The sequence below is a fragment of the Palaemon carinicauda genome, chromosome 44 (assembly GCF_036898095.1).
Source record: "Palaemon carinicauda isolate YSFRI2023 chromosome 44, ASM3689809v2, whole genome shotgun sequence".
NCBI lineage: Eukaryota > Metazoa > Arthropoda > Malacostraca > Decapoda > Palaemonidae > Palaemon > Palaemon carinicauda.
The window spans coordinates 5,422,434-5,434,933 of record NC_090768.1 but is presented as its reverse complement, the minus strand read 5'-3'; the positions used below and the strand labels follow the sequence as shown (position 1 = coordinate 5,434,933).

The 12,500-nt window shown below is 42.4% G+C and overlaps 1 protein-coding gene across 1 annotated transcript in view; it reads right to left on the bottom strand.

Annotated features, from left to right (window-relative positions):
* lin-52 (DREAM core complex component lin-52) overlaps window positions 1-12,500 on the bottom strand; it is a 276,531-nt gene that overhangs the window by 263,273 nt on the left and 758 nt on the right. The gene's annotated exons all lie outside the window — the stretch shown is intronic.

Below are 12,500 nucleotides of genomic sequence, written 5' to 3'. Positions count from 1 at the left end.
GAATGGTAAAGAATTGCTATGGCTCTGATCATTAACCCTATCGATAATTTCTGACCGTTCAGACACCATAGTAAGCCATTAATATTCTTAACTAGTATAATCGACCCGTCAAAAATGATGTCTAAATACTTAGATATGCACACAAAAATTCAACCCTTCTCACCCCGTCCCCCTTTCCTAACTACAACCAGCTGTTTCGGCAATGTGTAAGAAAGTGTGGTTTCCGAGTGTAACTCTAGGTGTGCCCCTTCTCACCAGGGTATGACTACTGAGCGTGACGTGATATATACATATACATATACATATACATATACATATATATATATATATATATATATATATATATATATATATTTGGGCTCAGGCCATGTCATCCTGATGGAAGTTCCTTCGTTAGTAGCTTCCTAGGTTATATTTGACTACAGTGATATATCCCGGAGAATTTACCAAAGGTATCCAGAATTCTAACTCCTGGAGTGAATATCCCTTAAAATTGGATATCGCGTAATCAGAGGACGTATTCTTGACACGTCTCATAGCTATCTACACCCCTAATAGCGTTTCCGCTTCGAGAGGGAAAAAGTGGCAAGAATATAGGAGAGTCGTTAAAGAGACAACGCTCTCGACACTCCTACTGTACTGTAAATAGTGCGCCGAATCGCCACCACGAGGTGCCACCAAGCCATTCTTTCTCTTGTAGCTTCGTTGACCGGTGTTATCCCGTGTTATCTCTCACTATTTTAGAGTTATTTGTTGCTATGATGCCTTCACCAGCCTCATCAGCTTCTGGAAAGTTAAGTAATATCTTTGAATTGCGTAAATGTAAGCTCTTGCCAGTTTTACTCTACGATTGAGATCGTAATTAACGTAACAAGAGCTGTTGCCAGCCGGATGGCGTCATGAACGCGGTCGTTCTTCCTGTACATCTAGTTAGCCAGAACGACTTTCCCGGCATTATTTGCTTTAATAACTTTGGCTATTTAGTATTTTAGCTAGGGATTTTTATACTATGTCATTGTTGTCGTGGATTTGGCTATTATGATCGAGCCTCACGAGTGCTAGGCTTCCTAGCCTAGGCACCTACACACTTCATGCATGATATAACCTTCCTGGTAAAGTTTTATTGAAGCTCAGGCAATATTTTATTCAATTAAGATATTACTGCATAAATTTTCCTCTTCCAAGATAGTATACAAGAGAGTTTCGGTGAACGATTCTCTATGCTCCTAGACTTACTAGCCTAGGGGCTTTAGTATACTTTCGTACATGTCCCCAATTGCTCTTGTATTGTCTTCTAAGGTGAGGTTGATGCCTCCTATACCTTCTAAGTTGATATAATCTCTTGGCGAGATTTAAGAGCAATTCCCCTTATCTCTGATTAGCCTAGGCTATCCTCAGTTAGTTTTGCTGTGAACTGAGTTCTGGCAAAATTTACTGGGGTGTTTCGTTTCTTTCTCTTAACCACTGAGTCGGTTTTGAATCTAGAATGGGACATCAGAGTAAAAAGTCTGTGTTAGACATCTTACTGTCTTGGTGAAATTATTCCCAAGTCAGGTTAAGTTGTCTTTACAGGAGGCTAGACCTCCCTAGACCATACGTGGAGGTTTTTGTATAACAATTCCCCCTTCCTTGGTCTAGCAGACAGTCCTGTGCTGGTAGATCTTAGACCGAAGAAATTATTTCTTCCTTGCCTAAGATCTCTGGTACGAGATTCTGTTCTCTTGCGAGATTGTGTCCTGTGTGCCGCTTTCTCACTTGACTAACCCAACCTGGGGAAATTATTTCCCCTACTTGAGGTTACTTTATGAGATCAGAATCCTTCAAGTTAGGTAATGCCTTCGGGTATTGCCTTACTTATAGGACACTTACCCCTTCCCCGCTGTCTCTTTTGTGTTGGATGTGCCATCACCATCCCTGGCCGTCATTCTATATTTGACCCTAAGGGTAATCTACAGAACTGGCCTGAGGTTCCCTGTCTGCTGCCGGCTGGGCCGGCTGCCGACAGGTACCCTCATAATCATTAGAGTGTTCTTCAGTCCTCCCTTGGATTGCCTTCCATAGCCCATATGCATGGGATATGGTTAGGTGGAAGCCCGAATATAATTCCCCCTTCCACTTGAACCCTCATTCGGGATGTAGGTCGGCAAGGCTGGGCCTTTGCCTTCCTCCATCCGCTCTCTTTTTCTCTACCTTTCCTTTTACTGGGCCGGCCGCCGGCAGCTTATACCTGTCGGCGGCCATGTTGGTTGTCTGTCGGCTGGCAGTTACTCTGCCGCCACTTGCTGGGGGTGTCTCTGAGCAATAACCCAACGACAATAAACATACTATGACCAGTGGCCGGCAACTAAGTTGTCGGCCGGCAGTCGGCCACCCAAAGTATAGATCTGAAGACAGTAACTGCCTTCAATAGCCCAGAGTAGGCTGGCATATGTTGGCAAGGCCGGCAGGTCTGGCGGCATACCGCTGCCAGTCAGAGCTGTAGCCCAAATAGTTTTTCCAACCTACAAGGTGCTTCATGGGCAGCCTATTGTGAGACCATCACATATAAGAGAATGATCCTCTCTACCACTTAATGGTTATCGACCATCAACTTACCCCCAATATTGAACCTGGGACATTGTGTTAAGAAGACACTTTATATCAAATGATATTATCTTCCCATACAAAATTCTTTAAGAATTTATTGTTCAATATTGGAGGAGGTCATAGCAATGGGCTGGACAGGAAGCACATGTAGGTGTCTTTCCTATTTCTAGCTTACTCTATCCAAGCTAATATTTTTAAAAAATATGTATGCTGAAATCTGAGAATTTCACCGAATACTTATATGCTTTTCTTTCTTTACAGGAGAAGCATCCCGTGTGTGGGAACAGCTTTTGCAAGGTCCGTAGCAAGAACTTCTATGGCCATGACGTGTGCAGGGCCCATACTCGCTGCGCAGTCACCAAGGGGGCTCTCAAATACTGGGACCCACAGGTATGTACCGTTTGTAACAAACTGGTAAAAGAGGCTTTTGATGATCAAAAGTCTACTGAGTCAAGGGATGCAGCAAGGGACGCGCTGTGAAAATGGGTCAGAGGTTTTCAGAAGAACACCTCTGGACCATACCTTCCTAATAAGAGGATGAGGGACTATCTTTTCCCTAGGGCATCTGCGGATGCAATCATTCCCCAGGCTCAACCTGAGATTCCCCTTGTTCAGATTCCGGTAGAATCTGATGTTTCGGACGCCTTGAAGGGCATCCAATTAAATGACAACATGTCGGTTGTCTCAGAGGAGACTGAGAACAATCTCCTAGTCGAAGAACTGGAGCAGGAGGATGACGTACCTCCTGAGGCCGAAGTTGATAAGACCGATACGATTTCGGTGTCATCAGCCGCGGTGACAGAGCCGGTGCCTTCGACTTCATCTACTGCACCCCAGTTAGATTCCATCACGAGTACGTTGCACTCGCTGCTGTCTATGATGCAGGACATTCAGAAGAAATCGTCCGAGAAAGAAGCTTCTTGGTTGCAACACGTTTAGCCCCGAAGAAGCTAAACGTCAAGGATCTCCCCGCTTTCTTTGACGTTAATCCTTGGAGATATGCAGAGCATATGCCAATGTCGGGGGGGAAGATCTTCCTCTCAGAGAAACTGGGCACTGTCCCAGTAGAGGAAATTGAGTTTTGGCCCAGCAAAGGGGCCTACCCGGATTGCAATGTCCGTCTGAGGACGGAACCTGCATCCAAGGAGGAAACAGAGCCGAAGGAGACGATTGTCTTCGAACTCTCTAAGGCTCAGGCCTTATATACGACCACCTTGAAAGAGAGGGCCTTTACTAGCTCCAAGGTGCCGGCTCTCAGCAAAAAGCACCCGTCCTTTATTGCTGACCCCAAAAGTGCCTTCCCCTTTATGGACAAAGGGTTTAAGGCAGCCTTAAAGGCAGTTGAAGCAGGGAAACCTTGCCCTACACTGGAGGCGTGTAGACCCTTTTCCCTTGCTTTTCCATCAGATGATAAAGACTGGAAGGATGTTCATAACACCTTCACAGTTGGGAAGCTGGAGGCAGATATTGCTGGACGACAGTTCGGTGAAGACCTCCCGAAGCTGTCGGAGTCTCTTCTGCGCAGGGAACAAGAGACTAAGGAACGTCTTGCTGCTTCCATATCTCTGCAGACTGGCTTAGAGACTATGGCAAGCATCTCGGACACCCCAGATATGTACATGGTCTTCGCCAAATCTAATTTGACGACAGTCACCAAGGACTTGTACAACTTTATTAAAGCCCGAAGGACTTGTAGAGAGTTCGTGTTCGCCTCGGCTGCGGTGAGACACGAACCAAGGAGGCTCATAGCCTCCAATATCTGGGGAAAAAGGGTATCAGGACAATTACCCCCCGTGGACAATTACATAGTTTCTGAAATTGTTTATAAACAAAAATTTTTTAAATGGTTTCAAGAAAAATTTGTTTTATTTACTTCCTTGACATTACTTTTCTTGGTATTTAGTGAAACGACCAATATCCCCTAAGCAACATGGAATTTATCAGAAGTTCTAGAGGAAAAGACATACTAGTGCTTGATGGATATATAAATGTTAAGCAGAAAGACTTGGCAAATGGTGTTGTGTCTTTTGAGTGTGAAGAAAGAAGAAACAAAGCCAGTTACAGAGCTAAAGTAAAAGTTCATATTCAACGAAGTGAAGTTGTTGGTACTTTTCATAATCACACCCATGCACCATCTAAAGCGAAAATTGATGCTGCGAAAACTATCCAAAGAGTCAATATTAGAGCCATCAGTACAGAAGAAACAGCGCAGCAAATACTTTCCGAGTCTTGTGGAAGCATTGATGAAGAAACCGGAGCAAACCTACCACCAACTCATCATTTAAGACGTAATATTAGACGATATCGACAACATTTATCTCGCTCACGGCCATTGCCTTTAAATGCCCAGGAACTTGTTTTAACAGATGAATATACCGAAACACAAGATGGTCAAGATTTTCTTCTTTTTGACTCTTGGTCAATTGACAAAAGAATTCCGATCTTTGGAACACAGAATGAGAGCAGCTTTAGCTTTGGTACCGTCCTGTGATGTCGAAAAATCATTTGAAACTGTATGAATTCCTCCTGCCTGAAACATATTCATTGCAAGACTACTTTGAAGGCACATACTTAGGACGCTCATGTCGAAGAGGAAGAAGGAGCGAACCATTGTTTTCAATTGAGTTGTGGAGTATGTACAACAGAACGGTAGATGAATTTCCTAGAACCAATAGTGGCGTAGAAGGGTGGCACAGGAGTTTCTTAGCGAATGCTGGTTGTTGTCATCAAAATATTTGGAAATTCTTAACATGCATCAGAAGAGAACATTCATTGCAACAAATACATATGGTTTAATCTTTGGCAGGTTATCATGGACAGCCATCTCGAAAGAAATATTTAGATGTTGCATACCGTATTATTTCAGTCATTAAAAACAATGAAAATAGAGATGTAGTACAATACCTACGAAGTATTGCATATAATTCGCATTTTTAAACTTTTCATTTTAATGTTTTTATGACTCTTCAACTTTCTTTTAAGAATATTGTATGTAAATGCATTTATATACATTAAAATTATTTTAAATGATGTTATATTAGTTTTATTGCAATTATTTTAAACCATTTATAAAATGAGTTGTCCACGGGGGTAGGTGTCCTAGGGGGGTAATTATCCTGGGGGGGTAATTGTCCTAGGGGGCAATTATCCTCGGGGGTAACTGTCCACGGGGGGTAATTGTCCACGGGGGGGGGGGTAATTGTCATAGACCCTATAACCTCTTCCCAAGCGAAGTGGTCAAAGAGGTCGTGGACAAAGCCGCTACGGAGAACAGGAATCTCCTCTCCAAATGGGGCTTGTCCTCAAAAAGAAAATCTTCTGCTGACGAGGGTCCCCAGCCGAAGAATAAATCAAAACGACCAAGAGTGCCCTCTCGGCCTAGAAAACAGCAACAGCTTCCCGTGGCCACGGTGCCCCAGACGGTGGCACAACCAACCACCACCTTCCAACTGGTGCCCCAAACACCGACGACCCAATCGCCGGTGTTCACCCCAGTTCTTGAAAGCCAATCGACGGCTTTTAGGCCGAAGTCTCGAGGTTTCTTTCGAGGATCCTCTAGACGCCCCTTCAGAGGTAAGGGTAACAAAGTTGGACGTGGCCAAGGGGGCAAGTCCTCCAACCAGCACTCCATGAGAGATGCTACCGGTAGGAGGGAGACTTCTCCTCTTCCGGGATCGTTGGACCTTCGATCCCTGGGCCCACAGCCTAATCTAGAACGGACTAGGGTGGAGTTGGAGCTCAACTCCACCAAACTTTCCTCAATTCTTCCAGCATTCAACCCCCATTCTGAAAGAATATGTTCAGGAACTCCTGAACAAAAGAATTATAAGGAAGGCAAAGTCCATCAGATTCCAAGGAAGGCTATTTTGTGTTCCGACGAAGGATTCGGAAAAGCTCAGTCATATTCTGGACCTATCACCGCTCAACAAGTTCATAGTGAACCACAAGTTTAGAATGCTGACGCTTCTACACGAGGACCATTTTGCCCAAACGGGCATACACAGTCTCCATAGACATGACGGATGCGTACTGGCATGTTCCAATCAACCGTCAAGTTTCCCCCTACCTAAGGTTCAAACTACAGAAAAGAAAGTACGTTTTTAGAGCCATGCCCTTCGGTCTAAACATAGCCCCAAGGGTATTCACCAAGCTTGCAAATGCAGTCATTCATCAACTACGCCTAAAAGTGGATCCAGGTAGTAGCCTACCTGGACGACTGGCTGGTGTGGGCAGCATCCGAGGAAGAGTGCAGGCAAGCCTCCAAGCTAGTGATCCAGTTCCTGGAACACTTAGGATTCAAGATCAACTTGGAAAAGTCTCGTCTATCTCCAGCTCAAAAGTTCCTGTGGCTGGGCGTCCACTGGGACTTACAGTCACACTGCCTTTCCATTCCATCAAAGAAGAGGAAAGAGATAGCAGGATCTGTCAAGAGACTTCTTCAATTCGACAGGATATCAAGAAGGCAACAGGAGAGAGTGTTGGGGTCCCTCCAGTTTGCCACAGTGACAGATCCAATATTGAAAGCACAATTAAAAGATGCATCAGGAGTTTGGAGAAACTACGCATCAAACGCTCGAAGAGATCTACAAAGGCCGATTCCAAATCGTCTGCGATCACTACTAAAACCATAGTCGGAAGCCAAGAACTTGAAGAGCAAGGCTCCTCTGAAACCACCTCCACCGGCAGTCACCGTTCACACAGACGCCTCAAAAGAAGGGTGGAGAGGTCACTCTCATCATTGGAAAGTCCAGGGATCCTGGTCTCCCCTCTTCAAGTCCTTCCACATCAATTTTCTGGAAGCCATGGCGGTTCTTCTCTCTCTCAAGAAACTGGAACTTCGCTGCTCAATCCACATCCGTCTGGTTCTAGACAGCGAAGTTGTAATGAGATGCCTAAATCGACAAGGCTCGAGATCGCCTCACAAAAATCAAGTGATACTGGCCATCCTCCATCTAGCGAAGAAGAAGAGATGGCACTTGTCAGCAGTCCACCTTCAAGGGTTACGCAATGTGACAGCGGACGCTCTATCCAGGGTCAACCCAATAGAGTCAGAATGGTCCTTAGACGCAAAATCATTCTCCTTCATATTACGCAAAGTCCCAGGACTGCAGATAGACCTCTTCTCAACGAGCGACAAGAAGCTACCCCGGTATGTAGCCCCGTAAGAGGAGCCTCTAGCGGAAGCGACAGACGCATTGTCCATAGATTGGAACAGGTGATCCAAGATATACCTGTTCCCTCCAACCAACCTTCTGCTGAAAGTCCTCGACAAACTGAGATCCTTTCGGGAGATAGCAGAAACAGTGGCCCACAAGTGGCCCAACAGTGTTTGGTTCCCTTTAATAACGAAACTACGCCTGAAGCTGATCCCGTGGCCGGACCCAGTTCTGACTCAGCAAGTGCAGCAATTGACTGTCTCAGCTTCATCAGAGAAAACCCAGAACCTTCATCTCATGATTTTCTCGCCCTAGCGGTCAAGAAACGGTTCGGGATTTCTAGGGACAGTATTAACTTCTTAGAAGAATACAAGTCAAAGTCAACAAGAAGACAATATGAGTCTTCGTGGAAGAAATGGGTGGCCTTTGTCAAGGCGAAGAAACCTAAGGAGATTTCTACTGATTTCTGCTTGTCCTTCTTCATCCATCTTCATGAACAAAGTTTAGCAGCCAACATGATTACTACATGTAAATCTGCCCTAGCCAGACCAATCCTATATGCCTTCCAGGTAGACTTTTCTAATGAAATCTTCAACAAGATTCCAAAAGCCTGCGCTAAACTTCGGCCCGCAGCTCCTCCAAAGTCCATTTCATGGTCTTTGGATAAGGTTCTTCACTTAGCATCAACTCTGAACAATGAGGATTGCTCGCTGAAAGACTTGACTCAAAAGGTGATATTCTTATTTGCACTAGCCTCAGGAGCCAGTGTTAGCGAAATAGTGGCCCTCTCGAGGGATGATGGCCACATTCAGTTCATAGATTCTGGAGAACTGAACCTCTTTCCGGATCCGACGTTTCTCGCCAAGAACGAGCTACCCACTAAAAGATGGGGTCCCTGGAGAATCTGCCCTCTGAAGGAAGAAGCATCCCTCTGCCCAGTGGAATGCCTAAAGGTCTATCTTCGTAGAACTTCTGACTTTAAGGGAGGTCAGCTTTTCAAGGGAGAGACGTCTGGTTCAACATTATCCTTGAAACAGTTAAGGGCGGAAATCACCTATTTTATACGCAGAGCGGATCCAGACAGTACACCCGCAGGTCATGATCCGAGAAAAGTTGCCTCGTCTCTGAATTTCTTTCAGACGATGTCGTTTGGAAGCCTTCGGGCTTATACTGGATGGAAGTCATCCAGAGTTTTCTTCAAACACTATGCGAAGCAATTACAGGAAATAAAATTTTCATGTGGTGGCGGCAGGCAGTATCATAAAGCCTGCCACTTGATTACTGCGAAGAACAGTGCACTAATTGGGACTTTTAGTGAAGGGTGTACATGATAGACTCGTAAGACGTATCATGTCGAGTATTGTGTTTAGTGATATCACAATAGACTGTTCTCTCTACACAGGTGACATTAAGCATAATAGACTGACACAAGTGCCAGGCATACTTATATGCACAGTGTTCCTAGTAACAACAGAATACATAGCAAAATTTTATATTTCCCTTAGAGTGGCTAATGCTTTCCTTTTCAGGTGAAACTTATTGTAATTCTGTTATTACTATTTATGCTTTTATGCAGAAATGTTCTGCATAAGATGTAATTGAATACATCCATGATTTCTATTTTTGTAATAAACAATAGAAGGAATCTTTGCGTCTCTTTCGCCTCAAACATTCTAGATTAAGAATAAAGTCAGAGCATCCTTGACTCTTTTAATATCTAAGAAAATATTGGGGAACTAAAGTTAAGACTGTTCGAAGCAAACAGGTAAGAACTAATTGTACTAAACTGTTTATTTTACTGAACTAAGGTTTCCTACACGTATGTAAACCTGTCTGTCTCTTTTCAGCCAGACTTGGGAGGTATCAGTAACCTATACAGATATATACCATCTAAGTACAAACTATACTTTATGTATATGATGATACTAATATACAAACTGTTTGCTAGATTGTTCCTTGAACTCACAATCCTCGAGTTTTTTCCTAGAGTCTACCCAGACTCTTCCCTGTAGGGGGCAGGAAGAACTGACATAGTTTATGATCATTTAATTGATGTATAACGGTAACATCAAGTGTCTCTAGGTCTAGAAGACCAAATAGGAAATATTTATCTCGAGATAACGGCACTATTGAAAATCCACAGATACATTAATGCTCTGGTAAACTTCCACCAGGACGACATGGCCTGAGCCCAAAAAATGGATTTTGAAGCGAAGCGAAAAATCTATTTTTGGGCGAGGTAGCCATGTCGTCCTGATGGACCCACCCTCTTTTTGACAAAAGGATAATGATTCCCTCCCTATGGTACTGTATCTGCAACACCTACAAAGCTACAAAGAATGGCTTGGTGGCGCCTCGCGGTGGCGATTCGGCGCACTATTTACAGTACAGTAGGAGTGTCGAGAGCGTTGTCTCTTTAACGGCTCTCCTATATTCTTGCCACTTTTTCCCACTCGAAGCGGAAACGCTATTAGGGGTGTAGATAGCTATGAGACGTGTCAAGAATACGTCCTCTGATTACACGATATCCAATTTTAAGGGATATTCGCTCCAGGAGTTAGAATTCTGGATACCTTTGGTAAATTCTCCGGGATATATCACTGTAGTCAAATATAACCTAGGAAGCTACTAATGAAGGAACTTCCATCAGGACGACATGGCTACCTCACCCAAAAATAGATTTTTTGCTTCACTTCAAAATCCGTTATATATATATATGTATATATATATATATATATATATATATATATATATATATATATATATATATTCAGACAGTTGCTTCTTATTATATAGGGGACATTCTACACTGCTAAAGTCAAACTACAAATATTCAAGACTCGTCACTCAGTCTATAATCCAAGGAGAATGGTGTCACGGCCGCTAAAAAAAAATGCTACATCTACCAAATTATCACCGTATTCCATGGAGAGAGAATTTAGAATTAGAAAATAATTTGACAGCTTTAAACATTTTCAAGTCTCTAAGCTTTGAAGCTGGGCTTACACAGTTTGTTAGTTACTTGTGTGTTTCTGAAACCAACTGACTGCAAGGTCAGCGAATTTATTCTGAGTTCGATGATCACTTTAAGAGGTGGCCTTGTATAATCTCTAAATGTTATTTGAAACATATAATGAACTCGGTGATCGGTTCAGTCAAGAGTATATAATTCATATCTTGTTATCGCTTCTTGTAGTTTATTACCCATCGTTATTTGAATGGTTTATTGACTTTCATATGGTACTCATGATCTGCTAATTACTTTATATGTTGCTTTTTTCAGTTCATTTTGATGTTGCCGTTCCTTGTACGTCTTTTTATTTTCACTATCTCTACTTTTTATTGGAATTTCCTTTTCATTATATCTATCTAAAAAAAATATATTCGAGCTTGTTACTAACGCTATCAATGAATCGTTAAACTATCATTTCAGTAAGCGTAGTCGTCCATCCAAAATAATTTCAAATCATTTAATGTTCAACTTAAGAACTATCCCTTGCGATAGCTTTAATGCACGAGAGAGAGAGAGAGAGAGAGAGAGAGAGAGAGAGAGAGAGAGAGAGAGAGAGAGAGATTCAAAATGATTGCACTGACACAAGAAAAGTGCTAAGGTAACAAACACTCATCATAGATAATTGCACACACACGCCATGCAAGGAGAGATATTTGAAACTTATTTTGTTTTGCGTGTTACAGACAGAGCACAAGGGGCTGTAAGAAAAAGATGCGTATCGAACGACTATATCTGTACTTTTACTATGTCAAGCTTTCATCTCCATTTCAAAATTCAATTATCTTTGTTGTTGAAACATTAACATATCTGTTTCAGTGATGCTTGTTCATTTTAAAACTCAATCTCCTATTGCGCTTAAATGTCATTTTAAAATTCAATTTTAAAACTCAATCTCCTATTGCGTTAAAACTTTCTCAATTCTCCGTTTGAGTGATGCTTGTTCATTTTTAAAATTCAATCCCCTATTGCGTTAAAACATTCGCAATTCTCTGTTTGAGTGATGCCTGTTCATTTTAAAACTCAATCTCCTACTGTGTTAAAACTTTCGCAATTCTCTGTTTGAGTGATGCTTGTTCATTTTAAAATTCAATCTCCTATTACGTTAAAACTGCAATTCTCTGTTTGAGTGATGCTTGTTCATCTAAAAACTCAATCTCCTATTGCGTTAAAACATTCGCAATTCTCTGTTTGAGTGATGCTTGTTCATTCTCTGCCACGTGTGGTTCAACTGCGCAGTCCCATCCTTGGATAAAATGGGAGAAAAACACAGTTCAAAGAACGTACCTCTCAGGTGCGTGAGCCCTAATTGGACGTTTAGGAGAGGTTCTTGAGGTCGAGATCAAGGCTGAGTGTGATGGAGATTGTTCGAAATGAATTAGCGCTAGGAATAATAGTATGAAATTGAATCCGTAAGATTTCATTATACATGCGGGAATTCGTAAATATCCCCTTCTGGTTACAGTTAGTTTAATACAAATACATACATGGGCAAGGTCAGTGACCAAAAAAACAACTTGCTGTAAACTTAAATTCTCGACTGACAGGGTGAGGAAGTCTCGTCCTTTTTTTTTTATAATCATCATTCTTTCTTTCGTTGTTTTTCTTCGTTCTTTCATTATCGTGACTCTTAAGCAAGAAGCAAATGACACGACTTTTAACTCTTAAGTTTTCAAAGATACTTTAGCAAGTTATCTTTGCTAGTTTTTATTTCTCATGACCTTTGAATAGAGAATATTTTAATGAAT